The sequence below is a fragment of the Ambystoma mexicanum genome, chromosome 8 (assembly GCF_040938575.1).
Source record: "Ambystoma mexicanum isolate Mex_15411 chromosome 8, UKY_AmexF1_1, whole genome shotgun sequence".
Lineage (NCBI taxonomy): Eukaryota > Metazoa > Chordata > Amphibia > Caudata > Ambystomatidae > Ambystoma > Ambystoma mexicanum.
In genome coordinates this window covers 269,262,917-269,290,011 of record NC_090929.1, presented here as the reverse complement: position 1 = coordinate 269,290,011, position 27,095 = coordinate 269,262,917, and the positions used below count along the sequence as shown (strand labels likewise).

General features: G+C 43.3%; 1 protein-coding gene and 1 long non-coding RNA gene across 4 annotated transcripts in view; one reads left to right on the top strand and one right to left on the bottom strand.

Annotated features, from left to right (window-relative positions):
* Positions 1-27,095, bottom strand: part of ASTN2 (astrotactin 2) — a 3,972,579-nt gene that overhangs the window by 978,736 nt on the left and 2,966,748 nt on the right. The window lies entirely within an intron of this gene.
* On the top strand, positions 12,810-14,396 carry LOC138471830 (uncharacterized). Its single transcript, XR_011268521.1, has 3 exons — positions 12,810-13,418; positions 13,506-13,557; positions 13,654-14,396. It is a non-coding gene; the product is annotated as an uncharacterized lncRNA (long non-coding RNA).

Below are 27,095 nucleotides of genomic sequence, written 5' to 3'. Positions count from 1 at the left end.
CTAATGGTGTATATTCACATTCTAGCCCTTGCTGTGCCATGGATTTATTGATGCACACAAATGCATCAGGCCCTTTCATCTGTTGTCCCTTTCTGTACTTTAATGCTATTGCAAATTGTCTGGTGAAAGCAGGAAGGATGACATTCTTCTTTACCTGAAGCTCAATAGCATATGGCATCATTTGGGCACAATAATGAGCTTGTCTTTTGATTTCAAATTCAGGTGCCGCTCCACCCAGTCTAGACCAAACCCTTTGATTCTTACCATACACATTCTGTGCATGATATTATTTCCCAAAAATAATTTATTTTTGGTTCCACTTGCAATCCAAACATTGTTATGAAGGCTTTTGGAACCAACTGTGATTCTTAACATGCACCTTCCCGCAATTCTTTGCCCCAATTCAGAGTCATCCAGACCAAAAATTTGTTTTTTTTTTATTTTAATTTTAAAACTTTGTATTTCCACTCTGTCAAGCATTGTTTTAAACATATTTTTCATTAATTAAACTCTTTTCCTGCTCTATGGCCAGCACTGCCACAATCATTTCTGGATGCCCATTCACCTGGCACCCGGCATGCCCTTCCTCCATGCGTATCTCTGCAATTGTTGAAATATATTCTTCCTGATCTCACTCTGCAGAAACATTTGGTTTGCAATTGTCCTCATTCAGATAAAAACACAATATATTTTCATCTATCTGTGTCTGCCAATTTTTCTTGGGGTCCAGACAAATCTCTAAAGACTGCTTTTCCTTTTCTCCTTGCATTTCACCCTAGCAAGTGAGGATAGCAGTGACACTAGGCACACAGCCACTCTCAAGATACATCTCCGCTGCACTTTCCGATCTATCAATGGCGACCTTCTTTTGCACTGTTACTCTGGCTCATTACCTTTTAGGTTTCTGTATTTTTTTTTTTTTGGGCCAAAGACCAAACACCTTATTTCCCCTATTAAGAGGCAATAGTCTCCTGAAGCAATGTGTTCTATAAGGAAATTGTATCTCATCAATGGGAGTGACTACATAATATCTGTCCTCACATTCTTCTAGTATACATAGGAAATATGAATGGTTACTGATTTCAGGGTTTGCTTTCCGTTGGCTGACCTGGCTGCTTGCTAGGCAAAGGGACATACAAAATGAAATTTTACCCCCCTTTTAGCCCATCTCTTTTTGCATCACTTTTTTTTGGGACTCAGAACTCATTTGCAGTGTAGCCACTGACTATCCCTCTGTCTCAGAACCACCAGTGTTCATCCCCCGTTCCTCTACTGCTCTTCTTCCATTGACTGGGTCCTCTCTACTTACCTCCATGCTGGAACCTAGTGATTCTGTATTTTCACAAGTGTTATATGGCAGCATGTCAGTTTCTGGTGTGTGATACTTGACTTAGGAGTCGAGGTGACAGATGCTATGCATAACCAGGTCATATTGACTTGCAGATCAATGGGGGAACGTATATAAATTGTGCAGCATTTTCTATATGACTTGATGTTTAAAGTTGTCATATGGACTTTTAATAATTGCAATTTTGTGAAGTGTGGTTTGTATTATGTTTGTGTAACAATTGTGTTCTTCAGTTGTATAATAAAGTTGAGTTTTGCACTTTGTAAGAAATTATATCACATTTGTAAGAGCAATTATTTGTTTCAAACTCTTATAAGAGGGATGTGACAACACTAGTAGTGACATTTGCTCTAGGACCCCTTTTGGTTTATTCAAAATATATATATATATATATATATATATATTATTCCCACGTAGTAGGAAGGTCCATCACCCCACAGTGGGTTCAGCCGTTGTGAAAAAAGTGTGACACTTAACTACATTTTGTACTGTACCTGTAATTGCCTCGTGAAACATCTGTGACTCGACATATTCTTCAGGTGACTGACCTGCACCTGTCTCCTGGGGCATCTTCATTGAGGTTTGAACAATATTTTGGTTATCAAACAAGGACAAATGGTCACGTGTTTCTTTCTTTTCATTTACCATTGCTGAGACATTGTGTACCATTAACCCTGCAATGATCCATTTTGTCACAAACCGTAATTTGTTTTATGGCATTTGTCATTGTTTTCACAGTGCACATTCTTTTTAAATTGCATTCTGCCCCTCTGCTCTTTTGGTTTTTCTTGTTCACTTTCCTTTCCTTTTCATTTTCACACATGTGAATGGTCTGGTTGAAATCTAAGTTAAACCACACTCCCCTTTTGTGTGTGTTACTGTTCCCTACCTCACTTTTATTTGTTACTATCCTTGGTTTCAAATCTTTAAGCATATCCATGTTTTCATTCAAAGGTAATTCAGTCATCTGTGTTCTCATCATGACAAGTATAACTAACCAGTCACGTATTGTCACCCCGTGCAAGATCCCTCTGTAACATTCTGCACCTTCATTTGACTGTTTCTGTATGGCACACAGCTTCCTATTTGCTCAGACAGCATTTTCACCTAAGCCTCCAAGCATTGGATTATGTCATGTCCCTAGACTCATCCCTCTGTGCTCTATGCCGTTAATGGTTGAACTCCCCTTGATCAGGCCTCCTGTGGTACCTTTTAGGAGACTGATTTCTGTTTGTGTTTCCCCTGAATTCACATGACGCAAGAGGTGGGGCGTGTGGGGTGACCATTCTTTCACCATGGTCAGCCTGTTTTGGGAACTGACTATATTGGCGAGGTGCATAGTTCACGTTCTGTCTTTCATGTGGATGGAATTGTTCCCTCTGTTGACATCCATTTCCACTGAACCGATCTACATATCTCGGTCTCATTTGAAGATCATATACTATTCTACTCGGGGCCGCCAATGCCTGAAATGGCCCGTTAGATTCTGGGTTTTATTTAGCCCTGGTATATCGTAGAAAAATCTTGCCTTGGGACAACTGGCAAGATACCGAGGACTAATGTATGTATTTCTGTCACTGGCATATATGGATTGGAGCACTGGGATGGTGTCTTCTGTGCTGCCCCGCCCGCTCCTCTGATTGTTTGGTTTGTTATTTCTTATTTGAGTTTGAGCTGTCTTTAATCGCATCTTTCCAGATTTCACCTCTAGAATTGCCGGTGTAGATTCTTTGGCTTTTTGCTTAGATTCCTTAACCTTCGACTCTTCTTCTCATGGAAGATTATTTCATAAATCTTGGTAGCTTGTTCAATGGTGATTTCTAGGGGTTACATTTGTGCACCAGCTGAGACAGGATGTTTCGTTGCCATAAAAATAAGCAGTCTTAAATTCTGTTGCTCAAGAGTTCTAGGCCACATCAAAATGTGAGAAGGCCCTCTTCAAACTTTGTCGGAACTAGCCAGGGGACTCATTTGGATGGGTCGACAGGCTATAAGCAACCTTTTTTGCCTCTTGAATAGAATGATATGGTGAGAACTGTCAAGCTAATCTCTTTCTCAAAACCTTCCCAAGACAGATTTGGTTGCTCATTTAGACCTCAAATAACACAGGCAGATGCAGAGTCGAGTAAGATGAAAATATCTGCCGTATTGGGCCCTACGGATTTCAAGCACTTGAAAAACTTCTGTTGCAACCTCAAGGTGATCCTCGATACAACTATCTCACCCTTTTTTGAACGCTCAAGCAAAGCCTTGATAGACTTCATTACCTTAAGATCATTGTGCGATGTATTGCTTTGTGTAGTGCTTTGCCCCCTTTTGCTCTGTGCTGGGACGGCACACTCAGTCACCAGCATTGGAGAGCAGCATTTCTTGCTGGTTGAAAAATAGCTGGCCCACTTTCCAAACTGTGTCTGCATTCAGTCTCAGTGAAATTACTCCCCTTTTACTTACAGGGATTCCAGAGTAAATCCATACTGTTACCACCCCTGACTGAATTCCCTTCTTACTGCCCTGCACTGGGCTTGGAGATCCTGAATTTGACTGTAGAGGACAGAATTCTCTCTTCTCAAATGCAACCTACGTTTTGTAATGTCAAATACCTGAAGGTTTCTCACATAGCGAACATTGAAGAAACCCTTATCACGGTGGCCAACTAAGAGCTGATCCGTTCAGATCCCAACTCTAGGGAGGAACGAGCGAGAAAGACTCACCAGGATGGGGAATCCCAAAGTTGTAATCGAGGGAATAATCCAAGGGAGACGCGATATTATACCGAGGGAAAAGGAGAGGACAAAATCCCTGAGGCTTTTGTAGAATACCACAACTCTGCCTCTCCTCTTCCCTATTAAATCTCTCGGATCAAATACCCAGATCAAATGACCCCTTCGTCCAGAGCCATTCCCCTAAAATCTCAAGCTCACTTGGACACAAAGATTATCCATCCCTGAATCCCTGTTTCCCTATGTCCTATCCAAATACTGTCATTTTCCTTCCTGTCCCTCTGATTTTATTTCCCGCACTCCCAACCTGCTCACGCAAAACACTACCGTTCCCACAATCCCTCTTGTTTATTTCGCAATCCTAGCTATTCACGTTTGCTTCATAAATCCACTTACTCATTTCAAAACCCCTCCAAAACCCACCCTCCCGAGTTTGCCAAAAACCACTCTAATATGAGGGTTCTAATTCCATGTTGCACAGTTTCCCCATTCTATCCTGCAGGACAATCTGACAGTTTAACCCCCCACCCTCCTTTTCCGAGAGGAGCACTTTTCATGCACTATGAAAGACCACAGACTAACCCAAAGACCTTACCTGACATGCCCCAACCCCAGCGCCAGGCAAAGTCAGGCAATTTACCTGAATCACACAGACCCGACAACCCTTTCTTTTACCCACAGTAATAAAAGGTGGAGCAAGAAGGCACTGTATGAGGAAGGCAGACCGCACAATGAGACAGGCCCGGCAATTCAAGAGGAGGAGAAAGGCGACAAATATCGAGAGGTTGACAAGGAGAGACACGACCTTGCCCTTTTCGACCCAGACCCGCGAAACCTCAGCAGAGGGAATCGTAAGACCAAGGACAATAGCCCAAGTGTGCTGCAACAGATGTCAGCGGTACACAGAGCGTGTCGAGGCTGATAAGCAGGAGCAAGGGAAACTCGTGGTCCCGACCTTTACTACATCTACGAAGAAAGCCAAGCGGTTCATCACAGCCGGTGAGTCGAGGGGAGAGCTAATATGAGCCGGGCGGTAATGAATGAAAGTCGCAAAGTGGCAAGTTGAACCAAGTTCAAAGAACTGTAAAAGTGTTGGGAGGAGACCAGCTGCAGAGAAAGGAACCGGCATCAGACTGGTGCTAACTCGAGACTCTTGTCAATCCCCTTCTGAGTGAAACTACAGATACCAGAAGGCCATAGGAGAGCTGCCAAGTTAGCTCAAAGTGGTCATACAGGAGGTCAAGCAAAATCACCGTACAGTTCAAAGCCTTTGACCTAAGAACTATAAAGAAAGCTAGGGAAGTGAATCCCGCCACATGAGAAAGTAAGGGAAGTGAATCCTGCTAACAATTGAAAGTAAATGGAATGTGAAGTTGTCAAGAGTGAACCCGGAAGAGGGATGCTGACAAGGAAGGGGCAAAGTCTACAGTCCCAAGAAACAGTGTGTTGACAAACGTCAACCCGGCCGAGGGATGTCCACTTGAACTAATTAAAAAGACTTAAGATCTGTGAGTGAAAGCAACGAGGGGTCTGCGCCCGGATTAGGGGGACCAGGGAGTGAAGCCATCACCCAAGAAATACGTAGAACAGAACATTGTGTTTGTTAGTAGTTTTTGTAAACCTATCGGGCTCTCTGAATCAGGAGACAAAGCCACTAAAGGCCCTGATACTAAAAGAATGTTGCAGGGATGTGCGCCCAGAAGAGGGGATCCCAGGGTGAAAGTCACCCAAAACCCACTCTAAAGGAATACTTGATTTGTGAAAAACAATTGGTGAAGGGTCAGCGCCCGGAAGAGGGGGACCCAGGGGTGAATCCATCACCCAAAGAATACCTGAAAAGGAACTTTGTTAGTTATTTTACTGCCCTTCGAAGGCAAGAGACTTTGGTGAAGAGAAACGCGACTTGGCCTTCGAGCCTCCTGATAAGATTGGAACAGAACGGTCAACTCGTGCTGGGAAAGCTTGTGTGTGCTGTGCTCCAAGGTCCCACCTTACCTTGTGCTCAGAACGTGGGAAGGGAGACCCAAATTACTGCATCCTGACATATTATTTAAGAACACTTCTTTCTTTTCTTGAAAACTATCCCACACCCTTTTGTATTAGTTGTAAGGTTTGGCAATAGGGTTCTTAGTGTAGGCCCTTTTTATTTTGACATGACGCCACTAGGACTACCCTATTTTCATTTGATGGTCGACGCTTGCATCTTACATTGAGGTTTTGATTAGGCATTTTTCCAACCTACTTACAGTTTATTAAATACCCTTGAACTGTGATCACTTGGGTCTGTCTTAACTGTTGACACCATGAGTTCCTTATATAATATTTAACCGCCTGCAATTGCTTGGCCTTTTCACTGCCACCCTTTCTGAGTGTCTGAATTTCTGCAATTTCTATGTCCCTATCTTTCTACACACCATCTAAAAGGTTTTTTTAAATGCATTAATTATTCCTCGCTCTCTGAAAACTGTCTTTTGGAATCAACTGTGCACTGACTTAAATCACATCTAGAAAGAACCACACTGTGATAATACTGTGAATATTAGCCTACACCACAATGTGATAGTACTGTGAATATTTGCCTGCATCGCACCCTTCGAGAATTGTTCATGTTGACTTGAATCACATCTAGGAAGTACCAGTACTGTCACAGTGTGGAATAATAGCCTGCATCGCATCCTTGGAGAATTGTTCACATTGACTTAAATCACATCCAAAGAATTCCACACTGAGAGAGTACTGTGATTAGTAACTGGTGCCCCACTGAGGTAGCATTGTGATTATTAGCCGGTGCCACAATGAGACCGTACTGTGAACATTAGCCTGCATCGCACCCCTAGAGAATTGTTAATATTGCCTAAGTCACATCTAGAGAGTGCCACATTGGGATAGTGCTGTGAATGCTGGCCTGTGTCACACTGAGATGGCACTATAATTAGCCTGTACCACACTGAAATGGTATTGTGATTATTAGCCTCTTCCACACTGAGCTAGTGCTGTGAATGTCCTCCGGCGTTGCCCCTTACAGAATTGTTCATGTTATCTTGAATCACATCTATAAAGTACCACACTGAAATGGCACTGTGATTGTTAGCCTGTATCACACTGGGATAGTACTGTGACTATTAGCCTGTGTCGCCCCCTTCGAGAATTGTTCATGTTGACTTGAATCACATCTAGGGGGTGCCACACTGAGATAGTACTGTAATTATTAGACTTTACCATACTGGGATAGTGCTGAGAACATTAGCCTGCGTCGCACCCTTAGAGAATTGTTAATGGTGCCTTAAGTACCATCTAGCGAGTGTCACATGGGGATAGTACTGTGAATATTAGCCTATGTCACACCCTTACAGAATTGTTAAATGTTGCCTTGAGTCACATTGAGAGAGTGCCACATTGGGACAGTACCACAAACTGAACAAAACCAACCAGGAAAAAACACGTACAACTGCACAATCTTAACAAAAACCAAGCCAACCAGCAAAACACTGCATGTGGGCTACTGCCCCGGCAACCGCAACCCCGAAGGAAACACAAAGGAGAAACACCCCGACACCAACCCCACAGCGGATTCGCCAAATAACACAAAATGCTGCGCAAACTATTTGGACCATGAGAAAGATAAAGAGCAGAGAGAACAAACCCAACTGAATCCCAACAAAGATCCACAAAACGGCGGAACACACCCCCATCAACAAGTACAATAACAGAACCAGCGCTGACAGTAGAGAAAAATCCTTATACCTAACACCTTACCTCACAAACAACCACTCACCGGAATGAACCGACCCAATGAACGAATCAAGAAGGTCTGACAACCCAAACACAACCACACAGAAGAACAGACAAAGCTAGAGGGAACAAGAGCACGAGTGACACCCTAACCCCCAAATATCACCAAAACAAGAGGACCCACCCTTCAACAGCCACAACATTTAGAAGAGGAACTTGATGAAAACAAAAACCCAAGGCTTAACCTAGAAGAGCTAGTTGAAGACGACACAAACCCAACTGCACCAACACCACAACCGGAGATCTTCATGGAAGAAAACCAAAACACCAGTCAGAAGATGACACCGATAATAAAGCACAAACCAAAATATAACATAAATATCCACTGCAACCTAAGCGACGCAAAATCAATGTCAAAACGGAGATCTTCGATCTGCTGTGCGACAATGGTAACATCTTATTCATCACAGAAACATGGCTGGCTACAAAATCACACTCCAAAGCTGTCTCCCCACCAACTTCAAATGCCTAAAATTAAACAGGAAAATATAAAAGGGGGAGGCCTTGCAATAGCATTCAAAGAACACGTGCAAATAAAAACGAACATCTAAACATCAACTGCAAATCCATGGCTATACACCTATCAGCGAATCCAAAAACAAACATTAAATTCATACTGGTTCACAGACCACCGACATACGAAGCAACCTTCGTCGACAACTTTATGGAAGCCATCACCAACATATCCAACATGAGCATCTGATAATCCTGGGGGACTTCAACATATGGTTCAAAGAAAAACATGCCGACTCACTAATCGGGCAATTAACAACCATGAAACTACAACAGCTAGTCAAAGGAACAAGTCACTCAGCAAAGCACACGCTTGACGCAATCTTCACCAAGAAAAAACGTAGCACCACTGCACCGCTGATACAATTACTTTGGAACGACCATCTCATAATTCCATTTGTGATCACACGAACGACTAAAGCTACCAACTAGCCCCTCAAACTCTGAACCACCACATAAAGAAACTGGAAAACCGTCAAAGAAAACAACCTAAAAGAACAACTGGAGCTAACAAAGCCATCCCAACCGAACTGGAGAAGGCAGACCTAGACGGGAAAATTGACCTACTGCGTAATGGATCGCTGATACAATCGAAAACCTCTCCCTGTAAAAGCCATTCAACCCCTCAAGAAAAGGAGCAATGGCAAAATGGTTCATCCCACTACTAAACCCCATGAATAGGAACAAGAGAAGCTAGAACTAGAATGGAGGAAAGAATATGAGCAAAATAAGAAAACTCAGTTCCAAAGACCAATCCGATCGTACAAGAAGGAAATTCAAAAGGCAAAGAAAAGGCATTATGACAACAGAATCACCAAAGCCCACCAACATACTAAAATAAATGTTCAACATCATAAACAAAATTGTGACAACACTCCAATACCTTCACAGAAACTATGCAACAACCTAGCTGACCATTTCAAAAACAAAATCAACATCCGTCAAATCGTACAAAACAGACCGACCAATCCTAATGCACAACCAACCTGATCCAATGAGGAGCCAGAGCACAAACTCAAACTTCCCACAAATATCACTGGATGCATTCGACAAGTTGGTAAAACATAGCAAGAAGGCAGGCTCGCCCATGGATCCCTTCCACCAACCCCCCAGACATCTACAAATCAATTCTCACACAAGGAACACCATCTGAATATTACAGAAATCTCTTGAATTCTTCAAATCAGCATATTTTAAACCACTTCTAAGAACACAAGTGGCGACGTGGAAGACCTTTCCAACTACAGGCCGATTTCAAACATCCCATACCCGGCAAAACTCCTAAAAACCTATTCATACAAACTAACCCAAGAACATGTAGAAAAACACCAGCTGCCAGATCAAGCACTGGTCTGCTTCAGACCCTGAAGAGGAACCAAATCAGCAGTCCTATCCATCAGGGACGACCTAAAAACAAACGCTGACTCCAACACAACCTCGGGCCTGATTCTGCTCAACCTGTTGGCAGCATTTGACACACTAAGCCATGACACCCTGATCAAGAGATTAGAAGATATGGGTATAATGGACATGGCACTGTGCTGGATCAAATAATTCCTAATAGAACAGAAACTGTATGGGTAAAACCCTTCAAATCCACTCCACGAGTTAACGACTGTGGGGTACCACAAGGATCCTCACTATCACCACTTTACTTCAACATCTATCAGACTCTGCTAATCCAGATTTTCAAAAAATACAACCTTGCGTAGTATAACTACGCAGACGACACTCAAATCATCTACAAAAAAAGAAATCTGACTGGTTGAACGCCAACAACCTAAAAATCAACCCAGGAAAGACAGAAATCATGATTATATCTAAAAACCAAGAGGACAACACCTACTTGCCCTGGTCGACAGAACTGGGAACCACACCATCAAAGGTAGTCAAAAACCTGGGAGTCTTAATAGACAATGCACTAAACTTAGAACCTCAAGTAAACGTGATAATTAAGAAATGCAGCTTCTTCCTTCACTAAGCAAAAAATAATCTTACCGTTCCTGTCCTTAACACACAAAACACTGACAATCGTCACCCTCATCATGTCAAGAATCGACTACACAAACAGCCTCTACCTCGGTATGCCGGAACACCACCTGAAGTAATTACAATGCATCCATAATGCAGGAGCTAGACTCCTCCTCAAACTATCTAGAAGAGATCACATCACACCAGCACTAAAAATGCTACAATGGCTTCCAATCAAACAACATATCAAGTTCAAAACAATGTGCTTAACACACAGGGTAATCAGCTGACGGGGAGCAGAATTCCTACAAAAGAAAATGACAATCTACAAGCCAACGAGACTCATCAGTTCGAGCAATGAAATCCACCTGGAACCAAAGCCATACACCAAGAAAAAACTAGGGGGCACCTCCTTTATATCACCTGGCAGCAAAAACCTGGAACAACCTCCCGAACGGAATAAGAAACACCAAATACGACCTAAAGTAAAAAAACAACTAAAAATCTTTCTCTTAAACACCTCAGAACCAAACGGAAACAACTGAAACAATAAAACAGGAAATGCAAAGGAGCAGACTGACCGAAACCATGACGGCTTAGACAACACCTAGAACCGACAAAGTGGAAACTCCCACAAGAACTAGAAAAACAATGCAAAGTGGAACCGACCACGAGCGACAACCCTATCCGGACGCCAGCACCACATTTAGGTAGAATTGTGAATAGTAGCATGCGTCATTCTAGACAAGAGTGTGAACATTAGCAAGGGTCACTTTTTAGGTAGAATTGTGAATAATAGCTTGCGTCCCATCTAGACAGGTTTGTGATTGTTAGCCAGTGCTATATTTAGATTGAATTGTGAATATTGGCTTGCGTCGCTTCTTGACAGAATTGTGAATGGTAGCCAGGCCCACATTTAGATATAATCGTGAATATCAACCTGTGTCACACCTAGACAGGACTGTGAATGTTATCCAATGCCACATTGGCAGGTACCAACCGAACTGAAGCTGCCAACAGCACATCACTGCTCGCTTGCACTTTCCCCACTCGATCCCACTAACTCACCCCACCCCCTTTTCCTTTTTCAGATCCTCCAGAGCGGCAGGGGACCACTTTGGTGGTGATAGTGCATGGTACAAATATTCTTTAACATTAACTGACATCCTCAAATATGGCTCGAAGTTGCATATTGAGCTCTGTTTCAACTCACCTTCCACTTGTAACAATTTTTTACGCTCTGTCGTCAAATAACACTGTAATTCAGAAATTACATCGGAGTATTTTTAACACAATGCAAATCTTGGCACACAAATGGATAAGATAAGAGAATCAACCTCTTGTTTCCTGTCTCATGCCTGGAATAGCCAGGAAATACATGTCTGTAAAACACACCCTTCACAAAACATTGCTTTCCAGCCAACATACCATATATTTGTAGGGTATTTTATGAGGTTTCCTAGCTTGCCACAAAAAAGGCCTAGACTCGCTTTGGGATCATTTGCTGAAAGCAAAAACAGGGCTTAATGCTGCACTATGGGCACAATGTCTCTACCTTAATTGTATTGCATTGGTGGTTCAGTGTAATTACCCAGAATAGACTTGCCAGTTCACCTGAAACATTATGTGTTTATAACATGGGTAATCCGCTTGCAATTGCCCTTACTTTATCCAGGGCCTCTTGGTAAGAATCTTAGCCTTTGATACAGTACTAGCTACCTTACCAAGCACTGCACTTTACACCCTACAGATATAATGTGTCACGCAGTAAATAACCATGCACAACCTTTGTTATTGCATAGGATACTTTATAGATTATCTGCAGATCGGAATAAAAGCACACACAGGAATACACGATATGCAATCATTATACATTGATAGCGACTGAGAACAAAGAAATGTAAACCTGTATCGGCACATGCTGATTTCGCAATCTGCCAAAAATGATGCCATACTTTTATGCCAGTAGCAGTTTTAGAATACTTTCTGCTTCTCACCCAGGTGAAATTTCCCTCTGTCTGCCCGGAGAATTATTGCAGCGCTCTCTCCCACTTCTACACTTGTCAGAAGACACAGTGCGAACAACCTTGAGTAATAACTGTTGCTCTTAGCTCTGAGAATTGTAACTTCTTTCTTTTATTATTTCTTTTTAGGCAACTAACCTTGCATCGAGAAATGCACTTCACTTCAGCAAATGGATAACAAATGGACTTCCCGGACGCCTGATGATTTTTTTTCCTTGCTGATCGATGCAAATGTATCTACAGTGTGTAAAGACTCTTTCCATTTTACACCATCATGCTCACTATAAATCCTGGAAGCATGTTGTCTATCTTCCCCGGCTGGCAGCATGCCCTTGTTGGATCACACAAGCACTCTCCGTCTGGCCAGAGAACGCCTGCCACCCTCTCCCTCTTTCCCCTGTCAGCACAATACACTGTCCCAGGTATGCTCAGCACAGCATCAGCCTATCCAGCACTCCAAAGCATCACACTCCAAAGCCTCTGTCCCAGCCGCCTCCCCCCTCCTTCCTCTTCTTGCACCTTTTAAACTCTGCCTAGGCATACCTTGTTCCTGCCTCTAGCAGTGATGTCATCCTATCAATCAGACACCTCCTCACAGATGCCAGGCCCCTTAAAATCTTCCAGAAAACAAACACGTGTTCCGATCCTGTCACCTTTACAGAGCGAGCCTGGAAGGCTTGGTTGAAACATTTTTCCTTTGAGTTTCCTGCACAAACAATGGACCTAGTTTGATGCACATTCCATGTGTTCTAAACCTCCTGTTCCCCATTGCAAAATCAGCTTTAATTCTGCCACTTGCTCTGTAAGCAGCCTTTCAGAGCCTGTATCTGCAGTCCCATTTACATCCTAGTTTGCACCTTGGGTTTGCACTAAATGCTATGCAGTAAGCTGTCCCACTCTAAACCTGGGATAATACTCTAGAACTTACTAGCAGGGACCACCCTTAACCACTTTCTCTATTTAACTTTACAGCGTGCACAGATGATGCCCATTTAACGGAGGCCAACTACAGTGGACTCTACGACCCTTGGCTACCTTGGGTCCCTACAGGTAAGTAGCTATTCCTGGCTTGTTTATCACCCACACTTTGAGGTGTAGAATCGCGTCTAATTCTTAGATATGCCTTGTGTGTTTCAGATTTTTTCAACACACAGCTGCGAATCTGTCGCATACGTGATCCGCCAGCACCGTAAGTACCCGTCGGGGACATTCTGAAATACAACCTAGCAGAGAGGCTTTTTATATACTAGACCCTCACTGAGGACATTTTATCTTTATTCCCTAGATCACAGTATACCGCATGCTTGAGTAGGTCAGACAATTCCATGTCCTGATGACGGCTGATACGATTATCTCTTCTCACTCCTGGTACAAGGCCATAACACGGACATGCCGACAATTCCATCACCAGACGGTGCTCATCATAGAACACTGTTGACTAAACCGATTGATATGCCATGAAAAAATAAATATTGTGCCTCAGATAAGGCGTGACGTTATTAGTCAAGATTAGATTCAGGTTGAAATGTATTAGTTCATTTAAATGTTTGTTGGTTTTGTTGTTTTCCTATTCGGAATGTTTGTGTGTTTTTCTTTCACCTGTGTTAACTTGTTTTTGATTTAATGTTTCATTTCTCGTTGGCTCAAACAACAAATACAATAAAATAGTGGGTTATTATATATCCAGACTGAACCTGATCAGTTTTCTTTATCTATATATCAAGTATTATTGTCTATTTATATATCCACTCTAAACTAATACATTGTCTATTTATATATCCACTCTAAACGCTAATTGTATTATTGTCTGTTTATATATCCACTCTAAACACTAATTGTATGAATATGTTACATGTTAGGAGTTAGTAGTTAATCATGTTAGGAGTTAGAACACAGTCCCTACACTGCCTGAAAGTTTGCACTGCCAAAACAGGGTAAATCCCAAGTTACCCCTCCACTCTGGTTTGTATGAATTCTCAACACTGTCTCATATCAGTGTCCCCCATACACCCTAACATATCTCTTCTGCAGTGGCCTAGTTGAAATGTGTACCAATCGACAATTTGCACCACCCATCTCCTATGATGCAAATCCGTCCAGTGGTTTGGGCTGTAGCAAAAATAAATCCCATTCATGTTTATCTGGATTTCAAAGGTTTTGGGAAACCCCCTATAGCTTTGCCCCCCACTTAACGAAACCGCATGCAACTTTACAAAATAATTCAGAGGTGACCATATACTTTCTTGCAAAGTTTCGTGCAAATTCCGGCGCCAAAGTTATAAGCCGCCCAACAAAATAGCAATGTTGAGAAGTGCTGACGTGGTCTCATTTAAAAAATAATAGCTAATCCTGATGGGAAGGGTTGGTAATGTCCCATTAAAATTAGAAAAGCCCATCAGAGTAGTACTGGTAGATTTTCACTCTCCCTACCTGTATGAATTATACCTAATAAGTGCAGGGGACGGTGGGGTAGTAAAAGTACATTTCAGACCACATGACTAGCCGTACCTCGTTCACCTTGTTGTGGCTAACAAGTGAATGTGCCCTTTCATGCATGCACGCTCGGATACAGAGACAAAGCTTACAAACTTGTAAAGCTGTACAAAACATCTTCAAATTTAACATTAAATGCCTTTTGTAATGAGAAAGGCCAAGCAAAACAGACTCTCATGAAACCAAAAACACATAAAAAACCTCAAGCCATTAAATGCCTTTGACGTGCTTGTGGGACAAGAAAAAAAACACAGTATGAAATGACTATGCAAATCACTGGTAACTATTATACTGCAGCAGAGTGGCCTCTATAAAAACAATGAAGGCTGTGACGGTAAACAAAACAAAAATGCTGCCCTTGCTAAAAAACACTTTTACACAGTACTACACCAATGTTCCAAACCGAGCTCAATAAGAATGGCAATTCTAATGATATTTCCTAAAGCATCAAACCAACGTGCAAAACACATTAGTAATGCAAAATTCTTCAACACAATCAAAGCATTTCAGAAAAGTGAAAAAATACATAATTCATTTCCAAGTGAACTTGAAAAATGCATTCTAAAAGTATTGGCTAGATGGAATAACCAACAGAGGAAAGTGCTAAATAAACAGAGCATGACTGTGCCAATTGGAATTCAGCAGTGAACTCCATGATTTGAAGATGCCGCCAAGAAAGGCCTGCCTAAAGAAAGGCGTTGCATTCACAAGAATGAAGTGCGTACAAAGGCCTGATATCCACCTTATCTGGAGGGCTGGCTCCAAAACTGAATCAGTCACAATAACTGCTAGAGTTCCTACAGCAATTGTCGGAAAGGCTCCTAAATGCCTAAATGAGCAGTTTCCTGAGGATGTCAGGACTCAATAAGTAGATTCCATCTCGTAGCACCAGGTCAAGGCCTTCAACGAAGAGTGAATAGATATGAGAGATACCTAGACAAATCTTATTAATACAGTCATTTTCAAAGATTAAACATATAGACAATAATTTACATGCAGTTCTAGACATGTCCTTCATTCTTCCCAAAAGACAACACAAGGGGTCTAGAGGGAAATCAGTATTAAGTATTTTAGAGATGGAGGATAGAATCTTTTCCCAGAACTTAGAGACGGCTGGACAGGACCATATCAAGTGAATAAAATCTGCACATTCCAATGGCAATTTGGACATTGTCCACTGTGGGTTGTGTCAAACCTCTTCTGGCGAATAGAAATAATGCATGCCTGGTGCAAGATTTTCAATTGAATTACCTTGTATTTGGTATTGAGGGAGACTTTCTGGGTATGTTAGCATAGACTCTTCCACATCTAACACTCAAGTTGCCTCCCAAGATCTCATTCTCAGTTGGTCCAGCTTCTGGGGTTGTCAGGCTGGGGAAATCTCTTGCACTCATTTATAGAGCATGGGGATAACTTGGGGACTTTAGCAGCTGAACTATATATTTAAGGATAGGAAAATGGGGGGTATCCAGGGAAGTGAGAAGCCAGGACTTGAATGCCATGCACATACAATGGACTGAAACCTTAGGCCAAAGTCACTACCAACTCTGTCTTTGAACTGCTCTCTAGTAACAAACGTGACATCTGGGTGCATGTCATTCAAGAAATTTATACCTATCCTGGACCAAGTTTTCATCATTTCCTTATCACAAGTGTGACCTAGTTCCTTAATCCCTCGGTGGGTATTTAAATGGGATGTTAATGAGTCTGTGAAATCTCCCACACTCTCTCACAGTATACAGACACTGGGTCAAATTTACAGGGGTCATTCAGGCGGAGGGAAAGTAAAGTGTGTTGAAGTGAGTGCGGGTGGACAGAAACGTTCTCCATTCTGAACTTTCTCTATTCTTGCATGCAGAAAAAGCCTGACACCCAGCATCCAAGCATGCAAATTGGGCTTGAGCCACCAAGTAATATAGCTCCATGTCAGTTGTAGCTAAACCCTCCCACCCCCGGATGGAACAAACTGATGTTTCCCATTTTATCCTAGCTTTTTTAGGATGCTAGACCAAGTGTATTAAAAGTGATCATAATTGTTCAAAGAATGTCTATCCTGGCAATACTGGGATAATTTGAAAATGGTACAGAAGTTTTGGGACTGTTAGCATTTTGGTGAGGGATATTTGCCTGTATTTAGATACAAGTAATGAAACCCTGTGGTTATTTTGTGGCAGAGGGATTCCATATATGTGGCTTGATTGAAGTCAGTAACCACCTCCGATTCCCATTTATAAATTCCCAACTTGAGACAGCTTGGAAGTTCCATTTGTCATGGGGAAGACGAGGGATTTGGACCAATTTACATGAAGCACAGAGAATTTACCAAATTTACCAATCTCTAGAGTGAGTCGATGTAGATTAACCTCAGGATCTTTAATGTAGAGTAGGACATTTTTCAGCGTAAAGAGAAACAATTTCTCATTGGCCACCAAGAGCCAATCCCTTTTCAATGTGAAGCGGTCTGCTTTTTTGGATAGCAATGTTTCTACAGCAATAGCAAATATAAGGGGGCTACAGACGGCAACCCTACCTACTCGTACCTCAACCTAAGGCAAAAAAGTTAGATTGTCTACCTATCATGCCAATCCTTTCCATGGAGCTTGAAAACAGTAACCTTACACATTGCAGGAAAAATTCCAAATTGCTCCAGGGTGGCAAAACAAAATTCCCATGATAGCAAATCGAATGCTCTTTCCGCTAGAATATATGTTAGAACATATAAAGAAAAAAAATATCAAAACATATTTTAATAATAATGTGGGCCTTTAGAGGTGGAATCTTTATTATGTTTTAGTATTACCTTAATGATTGCTTCTCTTATGATAGTTGGCAGGGTGTCTAACAGGAGGGCGTCATGCCAGACTTCAAGTAAATGTGGTGCCAGTGTAGGGGCAAAAAACTTTCTAAAACTCAGGTGTTCAGCTGTGTGAGAAAACTGAAGGTGTCTCCCTATCTAGTTGTTGGGGATCTGTCATCCAGATGACCAGGACACGGCCATCACTATTGGATCCAGTTCTTGGGGGTGGACCAGTGAGGGTGGGTCACCTGGATGGGGGGGGGTCACCAAGATGGGGGGGTCTTTGGGGAGTGGGACACAGGCGGGTGAGTCACGGTATCCTCCTGCTTTCAACACCTTTTCCCCATCCTACCATATAGGATATTCCAAAATACTGCCCCCACCCCCTTTCCCGCACAAACACTTTCGCACAGCACGAAAGAAAACGGACTAACACCAGAGCCGTTTACATCGCATGTCCCAAAACAAGGGTTGGGCAATTGACCAGAATCACACACACCTGGCAGACCTTTCCCTTCCCCACAGGGATAAAAGGTGGAGCACAAGAGCACAGGATGAACAAGGCAGACCGCACGACGTAAGAGCTAACTCAGCATGGCAGTTCAAGAGGAGGAGAAAGACGGCGCATACCAAGTGGGTGACAAGGAGAGAAGCGACCTTGTCCTTTCCGACCAAAGCCTGTGAATCCCCCACAGAAGGATTCCTAAAACCGCAAACAATAGCCAACGTGTTTTGCAGCAGATGTCTGTGGTACACAAGACCCTCCTCTACTTATAAGTCTCTGTGGTACCAGCCTTGACTCGAAGGAGAAGAAAGCCAATCGGTTCATCACAGCCGGTGAGTCGAGGGAGAGTCGATAAGAAACTGAACTGTGTTCAACGAAGAGTAGCAAGCAGCTAATTTGAACTTTGAAAGGTTTAAAGTAACTATTGAGAAAAGAGTGGAAAAACTAGCAACATAGGAGTCTGGCAATACGTGGGTGCTCACGCAGGAAACTCTGGGCGATTAACTGATGGTAAAAACTACCATAACCATAAGGCCTTAGGAAAAGGCGAATAGGTCAAAGTGGTCATACAGGGTCCTGTAAAATCCTCTGTACCGGCGAAAGTCTTTGACCGACAGATGATTGTGAAAGAAAGGAAAATAAATCCCTCTTGGTGAATTGAGCGCTTGAATCGTGCTTTGCAAAAGTTAGCAAGAGTGAATCCGGTGGAGGGATGCTAACGAGAAGGGGTGAAGTCTAAACTCCCATACTGAACTGTTTGGTAAAAGTTGGCAAGAGTAAACCTGGCAGAGGGAGGCTGACCCAAGGGGGCGAAGCCTGAAGAACTGTTTAAAAAGACATTAAGACTTGTGAAAGTAAGAAGTATTGGAAGACCACGAAAAGTGAATGGTCCCCCTTGTCAAGTGGGTCTGAGCCCAGTCAAGGGAGATCCAGGGATAGAAAGTCCTCACCCAAAGTCCATTTGGAAAGGAACTATTTTTGTTTATTTTTTTGTTGCTGAATACATCAGGCCCTCAAAGATGAGAGGCTTTTTAGTGAAAAGAGACTTAACCATCGAAGAACCTGATAGCTGGAACGGAACTGTCTGCTTGTGCTGAGAAGACTGGAGTGTGTGCTGTGCTCCAAGGTCCCACCTTGTCCTGTGCTGAAAACGTGGGGAAGGGAGACCCTTGGCAATCACATCCTGACTTTTTATTTGTGAACACTTTCTTTATTGAAATCCTATCCCACACTCTTTCTGTAATTAGTTGTATGGAATTGGCAATATGTTTTTCTTTAGTATAGGCCCTTTTATTTTGACACAACGCCGCAATGCCTGCCTAATTTTTCATTTGATGGTCGAAGCTTGCTCCCATCTTAGATTTAGGTTTAGATTAGGTGTTTTTTCACCCTGCATTTACAGTTTAATAAACACCCGTGAACTGTGATCACTTGTGTCTGTCTTTACTGTTGCCACCATGAGTTCTTTACAGCAGTCAGAGACTTAGAAGTAGGGAGTGAAGAAATGGCAGTGATAATATCACTTGTAATTACTGGAGCATTGAGACAATTTTGCGCATTCCAATCTAATTCATGCAGTGGTCTATCAGTTAGATATTCTATTTTGTCTTGATGGGACTGGGTTACTGTGATACCATATAGGTTCTGATAAAAATTATGTAATTCTCCCGCTATCCCCTCTGCATTTTCAATGACTGAAATGGCTGTCTGCATTATTTCGTTTAAAACTTAAAATATGTGCTAAGAGACGTCTGGGTCTACCCTCTTCACCATATCTCCTTGCCTGAATGGGTTTAGTAATGAATTCCATCTCGCTCTGCCAGTGACCGGATGGGTCCAATTCTGATTTCAGAGGTCAAAGCGAATCTTTACTCTTTGATTGATCTAACTCCATTTCATTTGCTTTTATTTCTAGCTTAGAATGTGTATGCCTAATGGCTTTAAGTACTCTGTTTTCGATTCTAATTTAGAAACCCCTAATGTAGGCCCTAAATAGTGTGTCCCGATGCTTGGATTTTAAGGGAACCAACACAATAGTAATGTCAAAAGATTTTAAGATTGCCTTTTCCAGGTCATTTTTAAAGGCAACATCATTAAGCGCATAGGATTTGAATCACCATGGGAAGGTGTTGCTGCCCTTTTTCATCTACACACCAGTAGTTGTAGCTGGGGAGTGGTCTCAAAGTCTAGTGGTCTAGGTAAGAGCTAAAAACTATCAATTTTGTGTAAGAGGGTTACTGGACCAAACAGGTATACCATGTTCCGAAGAATAGTATGAGTATTCTCGTGAGTGAGAGTGGAGGGTCCTCCATACATCGACCAGACCTAAAGATAACATACCTTTTCTGTACTCCATGCACTGCTAGTGAGAGTGATTTAGATTTATTTACTGGATCAATCTAGCTGTAGATCTAGAATTGTATTAAACTCACCTGACCAAATGATGTGGGTATCGATGTATTTTGAGCATTTGTCCAAGAGACCTGAAGAACTGGGGATCATCTATATACACTGCATATCTGTTGACTATGGAGATTTTGGTTCAAGACATGATGATAGAAAACTATTACAAAATGGGATTGGGGTCGATTTCATTATTGATCAGTTTAAATGGAAGGGACTAATGTATGAGCATTGGAACGCATCTTGAATTGGAGGAAAAAGAAGTGTAATATCTCAGTTTGCCCCATACATTTACAAACGCATCATTAGTTAAGCCCATTAGATGGGTTTCCTGTATTAGCATCATTTTTGTACCTCGTCTTTCACAGTTGGCCTGTATATTCCAGGCTTTTATGACAGAGTTTAGGCCCTGACATTCCAACTTACTAAAGTACAAGTATTAAACCCTCGATTACTAGAGAACCGAGATTCCAAATAATGAATGTTGATATCCCAACTTTAACTTGTGAGCAATTTTTACTTTTTTGTGCAGTAAATAAAAACAAAAACCAAACTCCCATAACCCGTCCCAGCCTCACTGCCATTGCCCAACCTGCAGTGACATTTCTCCTCCCAAATGAACCCAAATCAGAGTAAACCAGGACAACTCATCTGGGGTGCCAGTTGAGTCCAACTTTTACAAAGCTCACACTGGGTGGGAGGCAACGCACGCCTACAAACACAGAATCATTAATGCTTAGGGTCAACCAATACGTTACATGTTTAAACATTAAACTTCACAATAGACAATTTTCCTGTTCAGGGGTCTGATAAAGGAGGCTGGGAGAGCCAAGTGACAATGATCTGATCTTCATGTCCCATAATGGTGCTCACCAGTGTTGAAGAGGCATAGAACTTTCAATAATCATATTCAGTGTGGTGCAGCGAGTTTAATCATGCAGTGATGCTGGTCCGCTTATGTAGATGGAAGAGATTCATGGAAGGTGCAAGCTTCTTCAGGGTCAGTGAAAAGAAGAGTTTATTCATTGTGAATGATCCGAAGCTTAGAGGGGAAGAACATTGCATATTTTATTCCCTTGTTGCTAAGCTTCGACTTCACTGCGATAAACAACATTTGTGCTTTTTAGGGCAGCAGTCGTAAAGACTTAGTAGAAGATATGTTAGTCTCTTGGAATCGGAGTCTTCATAACTCACAGGCCCGTCTCAAGCTCTATCTCTGTCCCTATTGTTAAGAAGACGTACAATTATGGGATGTGGATTCTGTGTAGTTTGCGGGTTCACAGCAGTCACTCGTTGGGCCCTTTCCACTAGTAATTGAGTGCAATGGGAGGATTTTGCAATACCTCTTTTTGCAAAAGCTTTCATGAAGGTCTACATGTTACACGTGGGAGTAGATCCCAGAATGCCTTCCATTCTCACGTTCCTTCTGGATCTCCCCTCCAAAATGTTTGGCTTGTACTCCTCACATTTTGTTTGGCAGGTCTCGAATGAACAGACTCGCCTCCTTGCCATTATCCGCTAGGACACTCACCAGGTGTTCCACATTGATGATGCTCCCACTCTCCTTATTAATTAGTTGCTGCATCATCTGAACTTAGTTTACATTTAATAGATTCAAAGCTAGCCTTCATGTGGAATAATATGATGGAGAGTTCAGAAGATGTGTCGGGTGCGATAGTTTCAAGTGCCGGTGAAGGCTGGGGTGTGAGTTCTCCAGCCGCGGCGTGACTCGTAGATGTAGCCATCCCAGTATAGGAGGTTTTAAACTTAGACCTGTAAGGTAGAGGGGTGCTAGTGAATTTCAATTGGGCCTGCTTATTGTTGCCTTTAGCCTTGTGAGCCTGGTATCCTTGCAGTCTCAAGCAGTAGAGACAGGATTAAAGTGCACCAGACACGATCAGCAAGAGAGTTAAGATGAAGAAAATCTGATTCCTACCTTGTGGGCAACGCGCCAAAGAAGTATCAAACCTACGGCAAGTGACCTAATGGGGTATGCAGAGGGTCACATCAGGCAATCGTTTTGAGGGAGCACCACATTTCATCCTGTATGTATATAAGCTTTCAGTAGCGCTTCACAGGGCCCCCTTTCCACTGTTCCCCGATGCCAGCCGCTTCAAACCAGGACCATGGAGCCTGACAATGGTCACATGATGGTAGAGGATGGGGAACCTCGGTTTTGGGAGGGCTCTGCACTCTCTCCCCTACCATAGTCTTTGTGAGGAGCAGGTGACCTTCATTCTTCAATGGCTGTGTCGCCCTCTGAGTACGTCTCGCACAGACGATTAGTCCCCCAGCAAGCAGGACGTGGCACCGGAGCGGGCGGCCTCTCTGCTTCTCACTAGGACCTCTCCGGCAGTCTTGCGAGTCTCCTCGCGCAGGGGAAATGCATGTCACCACGTCTGCTAACACTCCAGCCATGGTTCTCCCTGCTAACCAGTGCTCTCGGGTTCAACAGATACCGGGCAAACAGCTGCACCCAAGCTGGCTGCCAGTACAGGTCCCACCAGACCCAGAAGTACCTATCTCTAGCAGATAGGGGCTCATGGCCCTTCTGCTAACATTTCTACAATGTGTAGTGTGCCGGAGTCCATTCATGTAACATATTTCTCTTTTACTGCAGCCTTCCTTTTCCCAGCAAAGCTCTGAGCTCAGGCCACCATCTTGGAGTCAACTCTCAAGCTTCTCCGTATTGGGGACATTTTACATTTAGGGTTGGCCATGGATTAGTTTGCTGGCAGAGTGGCCAGTAAGTCTTCATGAGCGGTGGCACTGAAAAGGCAGAAACCTACAATTCAATAGAATGGGTCTTTTAATCTTAGTGAACTGCAGGTAATATTGACTTCTCATTCTTATTTCCGGAGAGACTAAAAAAGCAGCAGGATTGCTTTGCAACTCCGAGAAATATCTTGAGCAGGAGGGGTTTGAGTGAAAACGAGATCATGTGGTCAATGGTTTTCCCTATTCCAGTGGAATAGCAAGTGAGACTGATACAGATGTTTAATGGCCAGCGTATTGCAGTAGAGATTGGTGTGGTGTGGTCCAAACAGCAAGTGCCTAGCATCATTCTGGTGGCAGCATGAGCAACATCTTTTAAGATGACAAGTTATAATTTAGGAGGGCATTACTATGATCTTCGTAATGACCGAACAAAAGCTTAATTCATAACTTTCCAGCTAACAACCTGTGGTGTTGCATTTGCCACCCTGAATGGGAAAGGTATACGTAGGTGTGGGCCCAGAGCTTGTTGTGCCTTTAGACCCAGGCTAAAACTCACTGATGCCCAATGAGTTAAAAACATGTTTAAGGTTACTTGTGGTCCTGTGCAGAAGAGATGTGACCTAGCAATTTGATCTACAATGCCCTTTATTGAGAGGGGTGTGGGGGGGGGAATCAACCCTGAAGCCTGATTTACATATAATTTACCTTTCTTTAGCAATATGAAAAACAATGGTCTGCAGAGTTTGCCAGGGCAATTGGCAGTGGTTACGTTTCATTCATAACTTTCAGTGTTACTATTTGATAATAGCCAATGCAACGCGGTACATATTGGTGTGATTTCATACAAACAGGAAGTGCCTCTCCCTAGTCTGTTGGCAGCACAGTGACTCGTTTCTAAGGTTGTAAGCTATGATTTCAGAAGGTCATTGCTGTGTACTTGGACCGCCATTACAAGAGCTCTCACCACGTATCATAAAGTGATTGTTCTTGACCTTGTTTTCTCTCATTGTGAATGTGCCTAAATGCAAACTGACCGTGCCTCAGCACTCCACTGGTGCTGGATGCAAATCATGCTCTTTATGCACAAAATTATAGCCGTCCCCAACATGTTGCATTATCTACTGGAGGGGTCACGATTTCAAGTTGCAAGCTGCTAGCTAAGCATGAAAAAGTCGCTCGCCCCCGAATTCTACACTTACACGCAGCATACCATTGGCTTTTTGCCAAAAATAAATCTGTAGCCAGGGGCTTGTGGCAAGTGCAATTTTCGAGGCTTGTTCTACAGTCTCGCTGTGCTGGCAATCAATGCCATCCTCCTGATAGAGCCTGGCATGTGCAGATATACTGGCCTGTGTTTCAGCTTGTCACTTTATGCAGCATTATCTGTAACTATAGCTTACTTACTGTGTGTGGCTGTATGGGACGCATCTCAGGGATATTCTGGGGCTAAATAATGGCACAGAATGGCCATCTCAGCTGAGAAGAGCGATCTGTCCAAACCTCAATCATCAGTACAGAAGGTTCAATGACACGATGATGTCTTTGAAGTCTTTGAAGACCTAGATGGTACTAAGGGCCTTTCCTAGTGTTCTTGGTATTAAGGTAGAGATTAAGCTGTTCCTTTGACCATGAGGTAAAGTTATCTAGTGCTCGAAATAATCTTTCATGCTAACCACTTCTGTGATGTATGAGAGGCACATTTGGACGGGGAAGACAGACCTCAGGCTTAGGAATTGAATCTTCTGGTGGTTGAAGTTGTAGTGCACCTTCCATCCCTGTATATACCTCAGCACAATTAGAGAGGTGGACACAATCTTCCTATCCTGTTTCTTAAAGTAATGGTTAGGTATTATCCACATACCTAACCTCTTCCCTCCTTGCCCCTACCTCTCAACTTCTCCTCCTGAGATCTCAACATCAACCTGGATACTTCTAATCCCTCCTCGGGACTCTTCCGCAACCTCGGTGACACGTGCTCTCTTTCAATTCTACCCTCTGGTCTGACACACTCTTCCGGGCATACCTTGGATGTTATCATCTCCTCAGAGATCCCCCCTCTCGAACCTTCTCACCACACCTCTCTCTTGGATTGACCACTTTCTGCTCTCCTCTAACCTGAAGCTCTCTGTCCCCCAGGCTAAGCCCACCCCAGCACTGCAACCTACCTTCTCAGTCATTTGGCCCATGAAGTGTGTGCCAGTGGATGCCTTTGTCGCCAGTTTCTCTGCTCCTCCTATGCCTTTGGTGATTTTACACTCTGACACAGTGCATCTTTCTATTTCCAACACTCTGGACGTCCTTTTCTGTGTCACGGGAATCCGTCTGAAGCCTACCTCAAAGTGCAACTCTAGGTATGACTCTGACCTTGCTGCCCTGAAAGGCAAGTGTAGGGTGGCTGAGAGGAAGTGGAGGGCATCAGGTGCATCCTCTGACAAACTGGCCTGCTCCAAAGGCAATACAGACTCTCTGTCCTGTCAAAAAAAAGAGCCCACATCCAAGCCTGTGTCTCTGCAGCCTCCAACAACACGGCCAAACTCTTTAAAATCTGTAAGGAGCAGGCCAATCTTTCTGCAGTCTCCACGTCTCCTGTTCGCTCTCAGGTCCTCGGTATGGCTCTAGCTTCTCACTTGATTACTAGAACTGAGGACATCCTGACTTCAGAGCAGCCAGAGGCACAGAAAGGTGCCTCCCTCTGGAATGGCCTCCCTGCCCCTCTCAAACTTGAGCCATGCCACCTGAAGTTCTGGAAGCAGCTCAAGACCTTCCTTTTTGCCTCTGCTTTCTCTCTCTCCCATGCTGACCTACCTGTTTGCTGCGTTGAATGTGACTGGTTGCCTGGCTACCCTCAGAGTCTCACTGGGTACCAGGCTCCTCCATGACCAGTCACTCCTGCACTGCCTCTGGCCCTACGGTGCACTTTGGGAATGTAACTCTAACCCTGCGGTGCCCAGCCTCCTGCATTGGCCCAGAGCTGCACTGCCCTGGCTGCACATACTCGGAGCAATGCTGCCCTGATTGTACTTCCCCCTCCACCCTGGCATTTCCCTCTTCTCCCCCCCTTGCACTTTGCGTTATCGCACTTGCGTGATCTGAATGACAAAGGCCTAGTAAGATAGTTTGTTTTGTACTCACTCTGTTGTCCCTCCCTTGTCTTGTTGCACCTAGAAACCCTTGTGTACAGGTGCGTAATAAATGACTTATCATATCCTATTGATAGTCTGATTCCAACAATACTTTCAATATAGGATAATAGGGTTTGAAATTACCATGAACTACCATCGGAAAACGAGGAGCAGTACTCAGCCTGCTGCAAACCTAACTTTCACATGAGAAGCATACTTTAACTCAAATATACATGCTTGTAAGGCACCAGATGGCCTGGGGTACCAAAGGTAGCCAAACGTAGCTCCTGGTAGCTGTTAGTTTCAACTTAATCAGGCTCTCTTAAGCTAGGGGCAGGAGATAAATCGCTTCCTGCAATGTCAAACCCTGAGAAAAGCATTCAGGGAACCAGTCCTACGTCTGGTGGGGAGTTGATGTAACTGGGAGCTGGGTTCCCATAAATGGCACCGAACTGGAAGGTGCAGCCTATCTGTGAGATGTGGACAGAATTCTGTTGGATTCTACCGGCAGGTTCCTTCCACCCCAGGCATCTCACTCTCAGCTTTGCCCCTGATCCCTGCCACTATTTCCTCTTCTTATCCCAGCCCACACCACCCATAGCCCCAAGTGCTTCCTTACCTGTTGCTGCTCTGCTCATTGTGCTATGCCCAGCACACAGCCGCCCCCTCCTCCACACACCCTAGAAATA